At 42.3% G+C, this 20,565-nt stretch overlaps 1 long non-coding RNA gene across 2 annotated transcripts in view; it reads right to left on the bottom strand.

Annotated features, from left to right (window-relative positions):
- LOC112920532 (uncharacterized) overlaps window positions 1–20,356 on the bottom strand; it is a 72,619-nt gene extending 52,263 nt beyond the window's left edge. For both annotated transcript variants that reach the window (XR_011995683.1, XR_003235086.2), the window contains exon 1: window positions 20,171–20,356. This is a non-coding gene — a long non-coding RNA (uncharacterized lncRNA). The remainder of the gene's footprint in view (window positions 1–20,170) is intronic.
- Between the last annotated feature and the right edge of the window lie 209 nt (window positions 20,357–20,565).

Below are 20,565 nucleotides of genomic sequence, written 5' to 3'. Positions count from 1 at the left end.
CCTCATGTCTTCTTTTTACAAGGACACTAGCTATTGGATTTAGGGTTCACCCTAATCCAGTATGATCTCATCTTAATGAATCACCTCTGCAAAGACCCTGTTTAAATGAAGTCACATTCACAGATACTTGGGATTAAGAAGCCAACGTATCTTTTTGGGAGACAAAATTCAACCTACAACAGTACCCCCATGAGTCTGTTGGAGGGGATTAAATGGGAACATGTGAGAAGAGCTTCGACCAGTACCTGGCACGGAGTAATGCCAACTACTAATTATATCATTTCTAAACTTTACAACGAGCTTATGATGGTGGATATTGCTGTCCTTCTTTGATGGGAGAGGAAATCTGAATTGGAGGTTAGGGGAATATATAGGCCTCAGGCCACAGCTTCAGGTTAGTGGCAGAGTCAGAGTGAGTGACTCCAGAATCCAGAATGGATTTCTTCCTTTGGTCCTCTCTTTAGTTTTCCATCCGAGTCTAGCTCCTTTTCTCTTTCCTTATAAGACTCATTCTTTAACCCTTGGGGTTTTCCTACTTGACCCCTCAAAACCTATTCACTACTTGAGAACCCAAAATTAAAAAACACTCAGCTAGTATAATAGCGATTCTTGGATTCAACACAGAGGTGTTAAGCCTTTAACTGTGCTAAGTATGATGCTAGGTTTAAAGACCAAGTATCGTGGTCAGGTTAGGACACTAGATTGTGACACCGATGTTCCAAACTCCTCAAGAGTTTGCAAATGATATATCTCCAGAATTTGCCATTTATAAACAAATTTACAATGTGCTAGACACTGTTCTATGTAATTTAACAAATATTAAGGTATGTGATTCCCCCTAATGACTCTGTGAAGGAGGTACTGGCTTATTCCCATTTTACAGACTGGAGTACATAGGAACAGAAAGGCTAAAATTATAGAGGTGGAATGTGCCAGAATGTTCCAGAACTGGGAGTTGACCCGGCTAGTCTGCCCTTTGGCTCCAGAATCTCTGCTTTTATGTGGTATGTCCCATGTGCATTGGATCCCTTGACGTTAAGGTTATTTTTAATATTTTAGCATTAGAGACAAGCTACAATAAGCATTCATAAGTTAAATCTTTAGGCACATCTTGAACTATTTCTTTGTCGGAGACTCATTCTGTCCAAGAGTAGGCACGTTATTAAGACTTTGGTATATAACATCAAATCACAAGAAGAAGGGAAGGGGTTCTCAGGAAGTGAAAATGTGATAAGCAAAAGCATGAAATGGAAAAGCATGGGGGAATATCTGGAAAATAGCAAGCACTCCAATCTGAATGGAATGTAAAGTGCCTAAAGATGAGAAATTGAAGAACTGCCTCTAAAGTGGTCTGGAGCCAGCTTGTGGAGAGCTTTGAACGCCACACTGCAGAATTTGGATTTTGTCAGCAGCACTCAGAAACCAGCATACGTTTTTGAACTGGAGAGTGAAATGATCAGATTCTGTCTAAAATCATCCCAAGAAAAATTTCCTCTGTCTCCCAAAAGAGAAGCAATTCAACACAATTGCTTTAGTGCAGATGGATAGGGGCAGGGGTTGGGGTGGAGGTGGGGGGCGGTGGATACTCCATTTATTTTTTTTAACATGGTGCATTCTTGAAATCATCTACTTTAACATCCTGAAAAAGGGAGTAATATATTAGTGATATACAATATTAATGATATACAATATTATGTTTTATATTATATATTTATATAATGCAATATAATTATAAGATATATTTATATAATGTAATGTTATATATTATATAAAATAGAATGTGTTAATGCATGGTTAAATATTATGATACGTTAATATTATATCATAACATAAAAAATAATATAAAGGATAACCATTCATCTGACTCTGGAGTTGGTTCATCTGAACACATTTTTTAATACTATTTCCTATGCATGTAAGTTATATGAGCAATAGATAGAGAATTGCCCATTTTATTTTATTTTTTGCAAATTGTGTATTTTAAAATTTCATATAAATGGAATCGTACTGCATGTATTTTACTGTAATTTGATTCTTCATTCATTGTGAGGTTTTTTTATTATTATTATTATTATTATTCATCCTTATCAATACAAGTGGTTCTAGGTCATCTACCCTTGCTACTGTTGCAGAGCATTACATTGCAGGAATATACCCCGATTCATTTTTTTTTCCCTTCCTGACAGACATTTAGATTTTTCTGATTTTTTTTTTTCAAACCACACAGTCCTGACATTCTTCATGCCTTCTCGCGTGCCTTGCCAAGTGGGAGGCCTTTCTCAATCAGGGTTCCTCCTCTGAACCACAGAATACAGAAGGTAATTGCAATGACTATTTTCTTGAGTTCCCACGGATGGTATGTAACTAGCGCCATTCTAGATGCATTAAATGAGAAGTTAATTCATTTCACACGATGATGCCTCAGGACATTAGGGCTTAATTCTCTGCATAAATGGTTGAAGACTGCTGGGATCTATCTTAGGAGTGGAATTGCTGCTGGGTTCGTACAATTTCAATTTTGCTTGATGGTGCCAAATTGCTCTTCAAAGTGGTTGTACCAATTTATACTCACACCAACAATGTGAGGGATCCGCTGCTCCCTGCCACCGCCAACAAATCGTACAGTTGGGGTTTTTTTATGCTTTTACACTGAAGGGAACACAAGAGTATCTCAGTGTTTCAAACTTGCATTTCCATGAGTACTTGTAAGGAAAAGCTTTCCTTTTTTCATATTTTCATGGACTATTTGGGTTTTCCCCCTTGTGGATTTCCTGTCACAATCCTAGGTCTATCCATCTCTCAAAGAGATTGTCTTTTTTCCTGTCAATTTATAGGCACTATTTACATATTCTGATAGTAATCCTTTGCTGGTGATAGGCATTGTGGCAAATATTAATTAAAGTAATCCTTTATGGTGAATTTAAGAGGTTCTGAGTCCTGTTTTAAGGCTAATGGAGGGCAAAAAGAGAGATTTCCCAGAGGGATGGCCAACCTGTGAGTTACAATTCAATCATTCAATAGACAAATATCACCAGTCTTCTGTGGATGAGACTTGGGGGCAGAGGGAAGGTCTGAGGAGAGGGAAATGAACAAGACAGATCTCAGCCTTCAAGGGACCTGCAATTTTGAGGGGCAAACAGGCAAGTAAACATTTACATTCTATAACAACCCCACCAGCACCATCATGATTAGCAAAACAGCATTGTGGATCTTACCAACAGTGATGTCATTTCAGGGAGAAACGGGTAAAATGTCTCTGTTGGTCAGTATCACATGATTGTGTGAAGGAGCGCCATGGGGAAAGCGCCTCTCCTGAGTGGCAGGTGGTGGAGCACAGGGTCGTCGGTTCAAGGGTGTGGCCATACCTGGCATCCTCCAGGGCCAGCACACCTGGCAGGACCAAAGACCTTCTTAAAATTACACTCTCTTAAGTACATGTGTGTTCTTTGTTCCCTCACACCTCTGTAAACAAGGCTTTTTGCTCCTGTTCCTATCAAGCTGCTCCCTGCAACTGTGTAGAAAGACTGTCACAACAGCACTTGTCAGGAACTGCAGCAGAGCAAGCCATGACAGCTGGTGGCATGAGGAGCCCATGCATCTGCTTTTCTCTCTCTGCCAGGCCTCCCTGAATAATGTGAGGTCTTGTGTACACAAGAATGATGCTATTGATCTGCCAACAGTGGGCCCCAAGCTCTGCGTGTTTTTTAAGTAGCTGGGGGTTGCATTTACACTGGCTCACTCCTACACTGTCACCTAATTCTCCCTGGGATCCAGGGAGCACATTTGCACTTGGTTATAAGTGCAAAGAGCCCTGGAGTCCTTATCAGAATGGGAATTTCAGTGGCCGCTCCGTCATGTACCAGCTGGGTGGCTGTGGGGAAGTCATTGAGCCTTTCTGGAAATCTTTCCTCACATGTAAAACAGAAAAACAATGCCTGCCCTGTTTTGGTTTGTACAAATAAGATTACTTCTGAAGTCGATCCGTGAACTCTATAGTAAGAAACAAATGTGAGGAAATAAAATTCTTTGCAAAGATAGAACACCACTGAGCCTGACTATGGAAGGCACCATTCTCAGGGGTCCATTAATTGCATTGTGTAGTTTCTGAACCCACATATCTACAGACCCAAACCAAATGGGCACAAACTCTTTTCCTTGGACAGCTGATGTACTCAACCCTAATGGGAGGAATCTAGAAAAACAGAGTGCTCTTCAAGTACATAGAATCGTGGACTGTTAGATCCAAAGCAGCCTTCCCATCAATCTATGGAATGATCATGGATGATGGCCATTAAATCGGTGGCCTCCAAAGATTTTGTTCACATACTTCTAGCAGTAAAGCATTATTCAGTGCATCCTCCCTGTAGGTGCATATTTATTCATTTATAAACAATCCATGTATTCTATTATGCTGATATATAACATGCACTATGAAAATACATTCATAATTAGACACTTTAAATATACAAAGAAAGTTTTAGTATTTTCCTCCTGTACCCCACGGTGGCTGCTTCTGACCACACCATAAAAGTGTACACACAGAACTTCAGAATCTCCTGGACAAATGAGGTAAACTGAGGCCCAGAGAGGCAAAGCGATTTGCTCAAAGCCACACAGCTTGTTGGTGACAGAGCTGACACACCAGCCCGGGATCCCTGCTGCCTGACGACGTGTGTGATCCTGGAGTTCATCCTATGTCGTAAATAACTTCAGTGATTCTCACATTCACCCTGCTGTGTTCGTAGTCTATTCCAGATGCATCAAGAGCTTTCTTTTCTTTTCTCTTTTCAAAAAATTTTTAATTTCTGTGAGAAGAGACTTGAGAGAGTGGGTATAGATTTCCTTCACATAACAATGTGAGAAATAATAGAGCGGGATTGTATGTCACAGATGAAAATGCTATATTTATGCCTCATTGTAATCCATTCATTGCTTTATGGATCCAAAGTCCCCTTGGGAGTGTCACAAATCCACATAATGTTCCTGAGTGCCGGATTTGGCATTTGGATCTCTGATTTAGCTGTCAGATATGTAAAATCACATGTAGCCAGACAACTCCCGAGGGACTCCACAGCTGCGAACGCTGAAGACTGCACGTTATTCCAACAAGGTCGGCATTAATTTACGCACAGATACTGTTCCCCTTGAGCTGCCCTTTTGCCGCCCCATCTAATTTTAAGTGTGGCTCCGAGGACTCTGCAGGAGTGACTCCAGCAGAATTCTCTTCTCAGGGACTTTCCCCAGCCCGACAGAGGTGACTTTGGAAGGGGACAATGGTTATCCTAGGGCTCCAGATCTTCTGAGGCCCCTGCACAGCTCTGCTCACTATGGGCTCACCCTCCTACTTTATTGCAGCTTCCTGGGCTCCTTCACGCCCTGGCCTGTCTCTAAGAACCCTGTGCATGCATGCCCTGTACGTGGCTGGCTGGCGCACCCTCTGGCTGGGTGACAATTACCTCAATATCCTCTTCTATATCCAGATGGGTTCTAATCTGCAGTCAATGAAAGCTATAAATGCATACCAAAAACATTTTCTTTTTTTTAAGATTTTATTTATTTATTAGAGAGTGAAAGAGAGCACAAGCAGGGGGAGTAGCAGGCAGAGGCAGAGGGAGAAGTAGAGCTCCCTGTGGAGCAGGGAGCCTGATGCGGAACTCGATCCCAGGACCCTGGGATCATGACCTGAGCCAAAGGCAGACGCTCGGCCAACTGAGCCACCCAGGCACCCACTAAGAACGTTTTAAAAGAAAAATAAGCTGGCAGGCAAGTCATCATTCCCCTCAACACTATTTTACTGAGTGAAAAGCCAAAGCAAATGGTCTCTCCGATGCCTTTCAAACTGGCAGGAGAGAGAACAAGGACCACAGTGTCAGAAGGCCTGGATTTAAGATCTCCCTCTGCCAGTCTGAGGGACCTCAGCTCAGACCAGGTCAAGAAATAGTTGCAAAATTGTGCAAGCTCTGGAACTTCTCTGTGTCCCAGTTTTATCTGTAGAATGGGGACGGCAATAAGTGTTTTACAGGATTGCTGTGTGGTGATTCATGTTTAATAAATATTTGTGAGTGAATTATTAAATAGAGTTGAAAAAGAAGTAAAAAAAATGTCTACAATTTTTTAAATTTTTATTTGTTTAAGGGAGGGGAGGGGCAGAGGGAGAGGAAAAGAGTGTCTCAAGCAGACTCCTTCCCTGAGCCCGAAGTCCAACTTGGGGCTCCATCTCCTGACCCTGAGATCATGACCTGAGCCGAAACCAAGAGTCCAATGCTTAACCGACGGCACCATCCAGGTATCCCAAAATGTCTATGTATTTTAATCAGCTAATGCTGTGACCTTAACGAAGTGGACAACTCTGCAGCTGCCGTTTCCAGGAGGCCTCCCAGTGTGGCATCATTTCAAACATGACAATCTGGAGGCCATCGCTGTCCTCTTAGATTCCTGCTGAGAACAATGAACTGAAATGCTGATTGACTTCAGGACTGAATGGTCACTGAAGCAGGCCCTGCTTGTCCACTGCTTCAAGTCCTTCTGGCCTCACCTCGTCCTCCAGATGACCCACCTGTGTAGGTCTCCTGCCGGTACCACCTCATCATGCCTCACTCTAGCCACGTATCTCATGCCTCTTACGTCCATCTACGGGCTTCCTTGACTTGAGGCTGTCTGCCGAGTCCACTCTGTGCCCACACATACAACCTGCAAGGGCAGGAGAGTCAGGAACTCATGAGGCAAACCTCAGTGGACAGTGGATGGGAGTCATCTGTTACATGGACTCTTGTGCCAGCCGTTCTGAGACGGTTCCATCAGGCTTCTCACCGGGTCTGGGAAGTAAGCCCCCAGATGTCCTCGTGCCATCTTTGCCTCAAATCCCTCCCTCCCTATGTGGTGACCCTGTCCCAGCCCTGTTTCCTGGGATTTTTTTACTGATTAAGCCACTCACTTGGCATAGTGGACTTTGCTTCAGGCTCTGCTTTTGGGGGAGCTGAAGCTAAGACATCTCAGCACTGTCATTAAACTATCTCATTTTTATCCCCTAGAGAGGTCAGCAAACTGCAACCTGGGATCCAAATCCTGCCCCCCCCCCATACCTCCTGTTGTGTAAATAAAGTGTTATTGGCACACGATCAGCTTCGTTTGTTTATGTTCTGTATTAGAGGCTCCCGAAATACCCTGGCAGGGCTGAGTCGTTGTGGCAGAGAGTATGGGCCACACGGCCTCAAATATTTGCTATCTGGCCCTTTACAGAAAGACTTGGCCAGCCCCTGCTCAAAGGATGACACGTGGGCAGCCTGCATGAGAATCACTGAGTTAAAATGCAGATGCAGGACAGCCCGGGTGGCTCAGTGGTTTAGCGCTGCTTTTGGCCCAGGGCCTCATCCTGAGTCCTGGGATCGAGTCCCACGTTGGGCTCCCTACAGGAAGCCTGCTTCTCCCTCTGCCTGTGTCTCTGCCTCTCTCTCTCCCTCTCTCTCTCTCTGTGTCTCTCATGAATAAATAAATAAAATCTTTAAATAAATAATAAAATAAAATAAAATAAAATAAAATAAAATAAAATAAAATAAAATAAAATGCAGATCTAGGGCAGCCCCAGTGGCTCAGCGGTTTAGCACCACCTTTGGCCCAGGGTGTGATCCTGGACACCCAGGATCAAGTCCCATGTAGGGTTCCCTGCTTGGATCCTGCTTCTCCCTCTGCCTCTTTCTCTCTTTCTTTCTGCCTCTGTTTCTCATGAATAAATAAATAAAATTTAAAAAAAAATAAAATACTTTTACAAATAAAAATAAAATAAAAAAATTAAAAAGAAATGCAGATCCACATCTCCAGCTTTGTCCGAGTTGGGCCACAGAGGAGGCATCAAAAGAAGCTTCAGAAACATAGACCAGGATGGGTCATGAGCTCAGCGCCCAGAGAAGCCAGGCGAGGAAGGAGGTGCAGAGGTACAACGAGCCTGCTGTTCTGGCACAGACACAATTTTGTAATATCCACGATGTGTAGGAAGAGCTTTCTTTTCGTCCGGAAAGACGTTCTCACCTCTATTTCCTGAAATAACCTGCTTTCTTGCTTTCTACTTGGATGTAGACACAGGGAAATCACTCTCTATGAGACAAGCGTGCAGGCTGAACAGCTGCCCATGCTCGGCCTCGGGGCTGGGCAAAAGGAGGGATGACCTGGGAGCCTGCCCGGAACGCGGGGGGTGGACACCCTGGGCCCCAGGGACCTTGGACGCCAGCCCTCATCATCTGTTTCTGCTTTTAAGACTTTTGAATCTCCCCAATTTGAAGGTTGGCCTACGTTTCTTCTTATTACTCTATGGATTAAACAAGATGTCAGGCCAGACTCCATCAAAGAAACACTGATATATTGGCTTTTGTTTGGTTGGTTTTGTTTGTTTGATTGATTGATTGATTGATTGATTGATTTAATTTATTTTACCTCTGGCTACGCTGCCATGAAGGCAGTAATAGCCAGGGCTGTTGTTATTCAACAGGTGGCCCAGCACAGTGGTGGAAACGTTGAAGTATCTGGCCAAGGGACACAGGCCCTCACCCGCGTCCCCAATCCCAGTGCCTGCCCCTTTCCCCAGGACCAGAAAACCTCCTCAGTTCTCTGACCGAATGCCCTCTGGCTCTGAGCTGCCATCCCTTCTGATGAGTTGGTGCCGATGCCCTGTTAGTGGGTAAATATGTTTACTCTCCCCTCTGTTGGTCGCAGCTGTGCTCCACCTGTGGCACGAGCTCTCAGCTGTTGCATTCAGCCCTCAGACAGTTGGACAGGCCAGGACTGGCCATACTGTGCAGTCCATGCTTTCTTTAAACCCACGAGAGTCCCGATTCTGCACCCTCCCTCTTCCTCTCCCTTCTTCGGGGATCCTGTTCTCTCCTCTGACCCTTGGGTGCCCACGTCCTCCCTAATGCTCCAAAAGAAAAAGGATTCCCCAGATGCCTCCTATGCACTAGGGAAGAAATCAATCCCACTGGCTACAGAATGTGCTGGGCTTAAACCTTAACTCTGTTACTCACAATTACTCACAAGGCACACAGCCGTGGACAAGTCCCTTCATTCTCAACTCAGGTTTTCATTTTTCAGTTAGAAATAATGGACCCGGGACACCTGGGTGGCTCAGTGGTTGGGCGTCTGCCTTTGGCTCAGGTTGTGATCCAGGGATCTTGGGTCCTGGGATTGAGTCCTGATTTCAGGCTCCTTGTGAGCCTGCTTCTCCCTCTGCCTATGTCTCTGCCTCTCTATGTGTGTGTGTCTCTCATGAATAAATAAATAAAATCTTAAAAACAAAAAAGGAATAATGGGCCCAACCTCACAGGCCTTCTGGGACTCAAGTGGACAAGGGTACAAATGCCTGACACATAGGACACATCTGTGAAATCATAGAAAATTCAAATTGAGCACGCCCCTGTTTCCTGGCGCAGACGTCCTAAAACCCTTATAGTGTCCTAAGTGATAAGAGCACTAGAAGCTTCTTCTGTTCCACTTAGGTAACTCTGGGTGGGCTCCTAGATGGCTCCTGGCTGGGGGCTGGTCACCAAAAAGACCAAGCCACAATAAGAAGCTTAGAGTTTTCAGCCCACCTCCCCTCCAGAGAGGGCAGTGAATGAGTGAGTGAGTGTGTTCTTGAGGGAGCCTCTAAAAAATCCTAATAATATATAACTTAAAAGAGCTTGCAAAGGGGTGAACAGGAAGGTGACAGATCCCAGTTCATGGGGACAGAAGCTCCTGCACTTGCCAATCACTTTGTATATCTTTTTTTTTTTAAGATTTTCTTTATTTATTCATGAGAGAGAGACACAGAGAGAGAGAGAGAGAGGCAGAGACACAGGCAAAGGGAGAAGCAGGCTCCACGCAGGGAGGCCCACGTGGGACTCGATCCTGGGTCTCCAGGATCACACCCTGGGCCAAAGGCAGGTGCCAAACTGCTGAGCCACCTGGACTGCCCCACTTTGTATATCTTCATCCAGCTATTCATCTGTATCCAATATCATATCCTTTAAGAAACTGATAATATAAGTAAATGTTTCCCCAAGTTCTGTGAGCTACTCTGGCAAATTAATTGAACCTAAGGAGGGGTTCGTGGGAACCTCACCCTAGTAGCTGATTGGTAACAGCCCAGGCTGGAGAATGGTATTAGAAGTGGGGGGAGGGCAGTCTTGGGGACTGAGCCCTTAACCTGCAGAATCTGACCCTAACTCCAGGAAGATGGTGAAAGAATTGCCTTAAATTGTGGCAGATGCAGCTGGTGTCACAGAGAATTGCTTGGTGTGTGGGGGAAGACCCCACATATTTGGTGACCAGAAGTGTCAGAAATGTGAGTGTTTTGTGGGAGTAGTAAAGACAACATACAGGAGAAAGACCCATTGGAGGAAGAAACTATGCCTTTTAAATACAGCACCCAACAAATCAGACACCTGTCTCTCCCTCATTTCTGAGTGTCACCTGAGCCAGGCCTTGTCAATCTCAACTGGAATAAGTTCCTTGAACTAAAGGGAGCAAATGCTAATGGTCACTCCTTCCCTGGACCTGCTTGGGAGGGTCAATATACTTATTTTATAACCATGGCATCAAGTACCTCTCCACTGTACACTCGCAGCATTTTTAAACTATGTACTTATCCTGCAATTCTTTGGTTACTATCTACCTTCTTCCCTAGCCTGTAAAAATTCTATGAGGGTTAGGATCAGGTTTGTTTCTATCACGTCCCCAGCCACGTAATGCCTGACACACAAAAGAGTGAATGAATGAGTGAGTAAGTGAATAAAATGAACAAATGCATACATGAATGAGTGAATGAATGAATGGATGGATGGATGAATAAATGAATGAATGAGTGGATGCATGCATGAATGAATGGATGAATGAGTGCATGACTAAGGAAATGCCAAGTGCTAGCACCAGGTATGGGCGGGAAATATTTTTGAATATGATCTGTGCCTGTATTTATATACGCTTGTGTGTATACATTCATGTATTTCTCTTGTCCCTTGATGTTGATTTTCTAAGGATGACTTTTTACTGTGCAGTGTGATTGCTTTTCTTGAGATTATGAGCTGGTTCTTATGTGGAACTTGGAGAGAAAAGGGGGAAGGTATCTTTTCGTCCTTTCTTCCACTGCCTCCAACCCATTCAGCTCGCAGCTTCGTTACGCTTCCATCTCTGCTGGTTGATCCATGAGGATATTTGCGAAAGCAATGGCATGCTTCTCCAGAGCTCAGGCATGGGAGCAGTGGGGGCAAAGAAGATACAAAACTGCCTGGGATCTTCCCCATGCTTCAGCTGTTCTTGGAAGTGGGAAGAGTAGGTCTCCAAGGTCAGTTCTACAAGGCCTTGGTCTACAAGGGTCAGGACAAACTCAAAGGACTTTTCTCGATTTTTTTCAAACTCTGGAAATTGCACATCGATAGGTCCAGCTTGCAGGGATCCTTCAGAGCACAGATAAGCAACATTCTGTCTGGGTTTCTCTCATTTCTCTGGGGACTAGACCTGATATTCAGGTCTTAACTTGACTCAGCCCAAGAAGCCCATGCCCCTGGCCCCACCCATAACCAGTCATCTTCTTAGGAAAATAACATGAGCAGACATCTTTGCCAATTACCTTCTTGAACTCCCTATAACTTTAGGATTCCCAAGACCAAACCCAGGCACAATGAAGCGTCCTATCAGTAAAGCTTGGTGCCTGTACCAGCCCATCTAGACCAGTTTATTTACTCCTAAATGCTTTATGGAGATACGTTTTTTAAAAGGGAAGAATGAAAAGGTTGCCCCAATAAATGATTCACCAGTGTTATAAAAGTAAAAGAAGAATTGCTTGTATCTCTAAGCCAAGATTTATGAAACCTAAAGATTGCCCCTACCCGCACCCACCCCCACCCCCGCCATCTAACCCCAACCCAACACATTTTTATAGAATGAGAATCAGGACAGTTTCTTAAGTCTTGGTCACATCAATTCTTAGAAGCCACCTTCCCAACGGACCACATTATGCAGGGACACCAGGCTAACTTTTATTTTATATTCATGACTGGAGACAGAATTTTTGTTTCAGTTTATCTATTTCCAGGCCACTGTGCTCTTACTATTGCCCTGCATTGATATATGAATGAGGACATAGAGATACAAAACAGAGTCTGGTTCCCTTAAGCATATATTATTGTTTGAGGGGGGTACGGCATCAACCCAGAAATGCATAGCACCTTAGGGATAGGGGCCAAGTCTCCACCGGGGATGCTTCATTCCTATGATCATTAGCTACTGGATGTCAACCAAGGTGCAAATACAAACATGATACTCCATCAAATCTCCAGAGCCCCTTCCCTCATCCAGCATAAAACCCAAAGTGTAATCTGTGGTCATGTGGATGCTAATGAGCATAGGCCAAAGTACCCCTTTAATATATACCTTGACAGTACTACCCAGAAGTTAGAATACTAATTATAACAACGGACAGAAATCTTATAAAAACCGGTGACTACCTCTCTATTCTACATTTTCCTCATCTATAAAATAAAGAAGCTGAACTAGATAGACTTTATCATTTCTCAGAGCCACAAACAAGGGATCTTTTTGTTTCTGATAATAAAAGTAATGTGGATTCTCACTGTGAAATAATTACAACAATACAGGAAAGTATGAAGTAAAGAACAAAATTCTTCCAAGTTCTCACCATCTGGAAGTAACCACTCTTAACTTTTAGATGTGTATTCTTTGAAATACTTTTGCCAATAGTTGCTTTCATTTTTTACAAAACTGTGATTGCACTATACATAATCTGTTAGCCTTTCAAATTATATATATATATCATATATATATATATATGATATATATATATATATATCATGGATGTCTGTCTGTCCAGGTCAGTGTTGATATTGCTACATTTTTTTTCAATCATTGCACAGTTTTCTATTCAGCACATCCATTTAACTTCTTTTTAATTTTCACTAGAAAAAATAAGACATCAAGGGACACCTCAGTTGGTTAAGCGTCTGCCTTTAACTCAGGTCATGATCCCAGAGTCCTGGGATGGAGCCCTGTGTGGGGAATCACTGTTCAGCAGGGAGCCTGTTTCTCCCTCTCCCTCTGCCCTTCCTCTGATTTGTGCTCTCCCGCCGCACTCACTCACTTGCTCTCCCTCTCTCTCTCTCTCAAATGAATAAATAAAATCTTAAAAAAAGATAAAAGACATTGATAATATCATTTGATATGTATCTTTGTACATCTGTCCACTTCTTTCTTTAGGATTTATTTTTAGAAATGGAATTTCTTGGCCAAAAACTATATGCAGGCCAACACAAGGCTTGAACTCATGACCCTGAGATCAAGACTTGAGCTGAGATCGAGTCAAGTGCTCAAAGAACTGAGTCACCCAAGTGCCCCAAGATATGTACATTTTTGATGCAAGATGACATACATCCCTCCAGCAAAGCCGCAGTACTTCCTGTCCCCACAGCTGAGCCTGTGTGTGCTTATGTCCCACACTTCATTCCAGACGTTACCACTCTTCCTTATCTTTGCCAATCAAATGGTTGAAAAATAGAAACCCTTGTTTTTATAGCTGACTCTTATAACTCAAAATGTCATTCGTTGCCCAACATTATGCCAAGTAAACAGTTAGTATGCAGTAAGAACTCATCAACGGGCCCTGTTAATTACCAACTGAGCATCTACTGGAAAGCTCAGAGGAAAACTTGCGGTATAATTATAAACAAAAGTATAGGATATTATTCTATGTATTTTTTTCTTAGCCGTCTCCCTGTTTGGGTTTTAGTCTCATCTTTTTTTCACCCTTAGCATCTGCTCTTGATGTTGTTTGGTGGTAGTGGTGGTGGTGTGTGAGTTCAGGAGGAGAAGAGCCAAGGGGTTGACAACCACTTTTAATTTTTTTCTTACTATATACATTATATACGTTGCCTTAAAATTCTAAGAGAGAATGAATGGGTGGATGAATAAATCAATAAGATATGCCTGTCAGTGGTTGTTGGTGACAGTGGCCCAATGATGCAATCATGTCAGGGAGCCTCATCACTCCCTTTTATAATATAGGGGTAGTGCCCCCCCAAGCCCCCTTTTCACAGGAAGATCATGAATATAGGAGGGTTTAGTGGGTATTCAAGAGGTCCTTATCCAGATATTTAGCCCACAAGGAAGAGTTTATAGAATTATATGCATAGAGTCCAGACGGTTCTGGAAGAAACAATGAAAAGCTCCTAGGGATTGTTGAGATGGGGGTAAGGTTGGTTGTGGGACCTTAGGAAGCATACTCCAGAACAAAACTGTGGACACTGAATGAAGTGTCCCAGATAGGCACAAAACGATAATTTCTGGGCTCTTTTCTAGGGCACTATGTGGAAGGGAGCACTTTTTGGTGAAACTAAGATGTGTGTCCATTAAATGTCTCCATACCAACTCCAGGACAACTTGACCTGGATGAATTATTAATAAATGGATTCAGTAGGGTGTCAGTGAAGTGGAGTTCTCCCCATCACGGGAAGTATTCAAACATCCTGCACTAGGCAGGATAATACGGAATTTGGCAGGATTCCTGCAGAAGAGCTCACCACATGACGTGACTGGAGCCAACAGTGTTTCCCATGACCTTAGAATCTGTCACTAATGGATCAGTCAATCCAGCTCAGCAACTAAGTGGAAAGAAAAAGAGTCAAACTGATTGTTTTACTTTTTTGTAAGAATTGATTATTCAACTTGGACGAAAATGTTGATCCCATTTTGCATGTGGAGATAGTCAATGTAGAAGAATTGTTCTTGCCGGCGTAGGCCCAGGGAGACAAAAATTAAATCTGACACTGCAGCAGAGGCTGGCATGTGGGAGAAGGTGAATGAATCACTAAAATCCTTAGAGTTTTTCTCTCTGATTCCTCAGCGTTTTACAATCTGGTGGCTCTGGCAGAGGGGTGTTAATTATTGACAATTCAATAAACGTTAAACAAACATTTGTCATTGTTGGTAATTTGATGATGCAAAGTGGCCAAGTGATTCCCTCTGACCAGGGAACCCATGAGAGATATAGAATGATGGGGTGGCTGTAAAAAGCAGCTCTGATAGCAAGTCTGGGATGGGTAAACTTGTCTTTGGACTCTCAACCCAAACCAGAAAAAGTGGAAGCTAGCAGAAATTATCCCTGTGACCACTGCATGGGATATTTACAAATGGAAGCATTCACTGCAAATGCAAACCAGTGTTCAAAACAGAACCAGGTGGAGGGCACAAAACCATCTCTTCATACACTATATACTGGGGATAATCTTGGAGAAAATGCAAGAGATAACACAAAAGGCAAAGTAGTAAATTCAAAATGTAGGAGGAGTAATTAAAACTGGAGTCAAGAGACAAGGATTAGGGACAAGTGGCAGAGAGAGAAAAAGCCGAGGAAAGAAATCCTCCATCATTAGAGCTTTGCAGACTCTGGTCTTGTGAAGATGAAGCTCAAACTTCTGGAGAAAAGTTGGAATGATGAGGAATCTGGCCAGTAGGGCATCAATGATAAATGCAAAGGAATTGATGAATGTAAGGGAATTCATGCTTGATGAATGCAAGGGAATTCCCTAATTGTGTAAGACAAAAGAGGCAAGCTTTGGAGCTAAGACTTGATGTGGAGAAGTGGAGGGAAGTCCTCGGAAAATGGCCATGATGGAATTTCTTGGATTAAGAAGGTGAGATGTGACAGAAATCTCTCAAAGCTCTATTAATTTTACAAACCAAATCCATCTATACTGTTCTTCAGGGTACTAATAATGTCATTTGAAATAACAAGGAATATATTTTTAAGGGTTATAAAATCTGAAACAAGAAAGCGAAGGACTTGGAAGCCTAGGTGGTGTTTTCATTGTTCCTTCATGTTACTAGCTGGAATTTAAGAGGAGAGAGGGAAGCTGGAGAGGTGAGCAGCTGGCTCTGCAGATAGTATCGTGGGTGGGATCTAGACTGCTGGACCATGGTTTAAGGAAAAATGATGAACTCTTGGCTGAGGATAGAATACATTTCATGAGAACAGGACGGAAAGAATTTGCCCAGAGACTCACTATCCCAATCAAGAGTATTTTAATAACTCAAGACTGGCAAAACATTGATAATCTTCCTAGGGCAGACACAGAAATATGCTGATTACTTCTAAAACACCTGACTCAACTACAAAAGGGTAGTCGGAGACAGCCCCCAAATGTTAACTCTTTCAGGTTCACCTCAGTTTTTGAGCCAAGGCCATGCCAATGATTAAATAAGACTGTGGTCCAAGGGCTCAGCCATTTAAACCCAACACAGGACTCTTGAATGGGTAGTCTTTACTCCAGGCCTCTCCATGGGGCTGGTAGAGACTCTATCAGATGTGCATGGAAGTCTGAGAGCTCCTCTACCCAATTCTGTTTCTTCTCTTTGCCTTTCAGAGGTGTGTTGCATTTCTAACTCCACCTTAGCATCCTCATCCCAGAAGTGGTTCCAGGAGCAATCCAAGCAGGCAGATGGTAAGATGGGGTTTGACCACATGCCCATCAACAGATCAATGGATAAATAACATGTGGTATATCCATACACTGGAATATTATTCAGCCATAAAAAGGAAGGAAATTCTGATACATGTTACAACATGGATGAACTTTGAGAATATCATACTAAGTCAACTAAGCCAGTCACAATAAGAAAAATACTATATGATTCCTTATATGAGGTCCCTAGAGTAGTCAAATTCACAAAGACAAAAGTAAAATGGTAGTTTCCAGGAACTAAGAGGAATGTGGAGTTATTTAATGGGGACAGGCTTTCAGTTTTACAAGGTAAAAAGAGTTTTGGAGATGGAAGGTGGTGATGGTTGCACAATAATGTGAGTGTACTTAATGCCACTAAATAATTTACTTAAAAATAATTAAAATGGTGAGTTTTGAGTTATGCCTATTTTGCTGCAGTTAAATGCTTTTTTTTTTTTTTTTTTGGAGATTGGAATTAGGTATTGGATTAATCACAACTGATTGGCAGCATAGCCCACCCCATCCAGTTTGTGTGTTATAGATATCTTTGACATAGAGAAATAATGAACCTCCTTGCCAAAGTCCAGGTGACAGTAAGTCTCCTGAGCCCAAGGACACCCTCGTAGCCATTTCTCCAATCCCCAAAGGTGTAGTTGGAATTGACATATTCAGAAGTTGGGATCATCCTCACTTTAAAACTTTGGTCTGGAGTAAGATCTAGCATAATATTAAAAATGTGGAAGGCTCTGTAACTGCCTTCCCTTCCTCCTTCAGCCAAGACAGTGAGATCAAAAATAATAATCATCATCACTGTGTGGGAGTGACAGATTAGTGTCTCTCTTAAAAAATCTAGATATGCAGGGTGATGGTCCCTACCATAGCTCTACTTCATTCACCAGTTTGACCCCTGCAGAAAGTGTTTGGAATGGCTTGCTGAAGAAGCAGCTGGAGTGCCATCTGCAAAGACTCTCTAGGATGTGGTATACATAGTGAATCATATGACTGTATACAATGCTGCATCCGGAATAGGAAAAATTTGTGAACCAAGAGATGCAACTCTTGGTTCTTGGCAAGTAGGCTACTCCTCGTCATCATTCCCAGTGACCCACTGGGAATCTTTGTGCCCCCTGTTTTTGGAATTCTGGGCTTTTCATTGTTAAAAGGCATGATCTCCAAAGGTCCCATTAAACCACCAGTTAGGACTACTGCCTGGGCACTTTGAACGCCCCAGGGACCAGCAGGCAAGCAAAACAGTTACACCTTGGCAATAGTAGTTGATCTTGGCCAGCAGGAGGAAATAGAGCTGCCATACTAACAGCTGAGACAGAAGGGAATAGCAGACTCAGTGATCCACCCAGACGCCTCTTGGTCCAGCCTTGCTCAATTGTGATTGTAAATGGAAGAGTAGCAACTGTAGCTTGACAAGGGTGTATTTGCCCAGCTTGGAGGAATGTGGTCAGCTGACATCTAGCTGTTAATTCCTTGAACTTTGAGAATATCATACTAAGTCAAACTTAGTTATACCAGAAGTCATAGTGTTCTCAGGGAGGTCCCAGCCACTGACGAAGTCTAAGGGTCCAGCCATTTCTGTCAACCTGAGACTTCTCTCAAGACAATCTTAGTCCTGGTCCTCCTTGTTAGATTATGAAAAACTTTGTTGGATCCCCATCACCATCTGGCAGTTCTGCCTCCTCTCACGTCCTTCCATGGATGTCACTCCCCAGTAAGGCTTTTGCACTCCTAATGCCATCTCAATATCTGCTTCCCAGAGGAGCCAAATGACACATTGTTGAAGCCACATGATGTCCATGTTTCATTTATCAGTCTCTCTACTTTGGGGTATTTTTGAGCATTTTCATAATAAAAAAGGCTTTTTTTTTTTTTTTTTTAAGGAAAGAGAATTGAAATGGGAGAAAAGACATCTAAAACTTTAAGGATAGATGAGGAGAAATTAAAATGCCCAGATAAATTCATTAAACTAACTGTTGTGAAAATCAGCAGATATAACATAGCTATAGCAAAGAAGAATGAGTAGTGTCCAGTTATTTATTTATTAATTTTTTTACCAGAAAGCAATTGAGCAGGGGAGACAGAAAAAAATTATTATAATCTTGGAAGTCTTATTTTATGCCAGTCAGCAGTGCGTGAGTAACAAAATGGATTGGAGATAATTTGAAAGAAATTCTTACAAGATAGGGCAATAAATCTGACCTTGTTTCACCAAGCTTGGAAAAGAGGAGACATAGAATTGAAATATGTTGATGGAAGCATATGCTCTACTCAAGATAAATAGGCCTGCTGGAGGAAGAGATTGGCTAGAATACTCTGTCAGGAAGACAGACATCTTTGTGGGAATCCATAGTCCTATGGATGGATACATACCAAAGAGCAAAGAGATAAGGAAACAGAAACAGAAGGGATATTGCTATGTTACAGGTCAGGGTTTCTTAAGCTTTGCCAATCATCAAAATTGTTTAGGGGACCTTTAAAATGCAATTTCTTGGGTGTCCTAGGTGGCTCAGTGGTTGAGCATCTGCCTTTGGCCCAGGGCTTGATCCCAGGGTTCCCTCAAGGAGCTCGCTTCTCCCTCTGCGTATGCCTCTGCCTCTCTCTGTGTCTCTCATGAATAAATAAATAAAATCTTTAAATAAGTAAATAAGTAAGTAAGTAAATAAATAAATAAATAGAAAGCAATTTCTTGAGCCCCTCATAAATCATAAATTCTGAGGTAGGATCCTAAAATTTGTATTCTTACCACACTGTAAGTAGTCCTGAGGATCAGTTTGGTTTGTTCCCTAGTACACTTTGGGTCATTGGGCCAGATGAGTATAAAGAGAAGTAGGTTCCTACCACATTATTTTTAGGAGCCAGATAGGCATGATTTAATAACCATGGGGGATTTCAACTTCATAAGCAACTACTAGAAGCCTCATTTGGCCAAAAGCAGAACAGTGTAAAACGTGCTAAATTAAAAAAAAAAAAAAAAAAAAAAAAAAAAAAGACCAAGCATGCAAATGGAGAACCTCCTGTCCTAGACTGAATTCTGACCTACCAGGATAAAGTAATGTTTATCAAAGACGATGAGAAAGGAGTCTTAGGGAAAAGGTCACTGAGCTCACACAGTGTGAGCCAGCAGACAAAGATAGAATGATTCAGAGATAAAATTCAGAGGTAAAGAAAAGCATAATTCCAAGGCATGAGGAAGGAAGTTCCATTGTACTCAAAATGCTTCACGAATCTCTTAAACATTCAAGTCTCACAATGCAGACACAGGTGATGTCAATGATAAAGAGACAATCTAAAATAAATAATAAAACCCAGCAAACAAAAACAGAAACAAAACTAGTGTGTCACTGCATTACAGTTCCAAACTTTGGCTGTCCATTGCGGAGACTTTAAAACAAAACAAATACTTCCGTCACTCCCTGAAATTTTGACTCAATTTGTCCAGGGCAAAAAATCAGCATTAAGTCATTATTTTTTTTTTTTTTTACTCTTCCCATGTGATCCCAATATTTAATTATGGTTGCAAAGCAGTGCTCTGGATGCTCTAATTTTAAAGGACAGGATGTGGAGCAGCACTCAAACCAAAGGAGTGTGTAAAAAAAGTGATGGAATTTTATCAAAATGACCTAAGGCTGGCAAACAAATGAAAAAGCCAAAAAAAAAAAAAAAAAAAAAAAGCAAAATACCTTTCAGCTGTATTTGGGACCAGTTGGAGATCAGACACAGGATAGGCATGCTGCTTGGGAAAGAAGTTGAGAGAACTTTGAAGGCTGGAAATGAGTAAATATCCTTCCAATTTTCTAAAACGGGTAGAAAATGGATTCTGTAAACTACGGATGATTGCGCTTGATATGGATCTCAGACGAGATTCCAGAATGTGTTACTAAAGCGATGTTATAATAGGCACCCAAATGACAAAGAAGTGATTATAGGACCCAGCATGAGCTCACAAGAACAAGTCCTGTTAGTCCGGCCCATTTCCATTCCTCGGTGGGGGGTTGGCAGATAAAGACAATGTACACACATTTCCATTCAGGCATCTGGACTTCAGCAAAACAATTGGCGATGTCTCTAATGATAT

Source organism: Vulpes vulpes, chromosome 12 (assembly GCF_048418805.1).
Source record: "Vulpes vulpes isolate BD-2025 chromosome 12, VulVul3, whole genome shotgun sequence".
Lineage (NCBI taxonomy): Eukaryota > Metazoa > Chordata > Mammalia > Carnivora > Canidae > Vulpes > Vulpes vulpes.
This window is presented reverse-complemented; position numbering and strand designations above follow the sequence as displayed.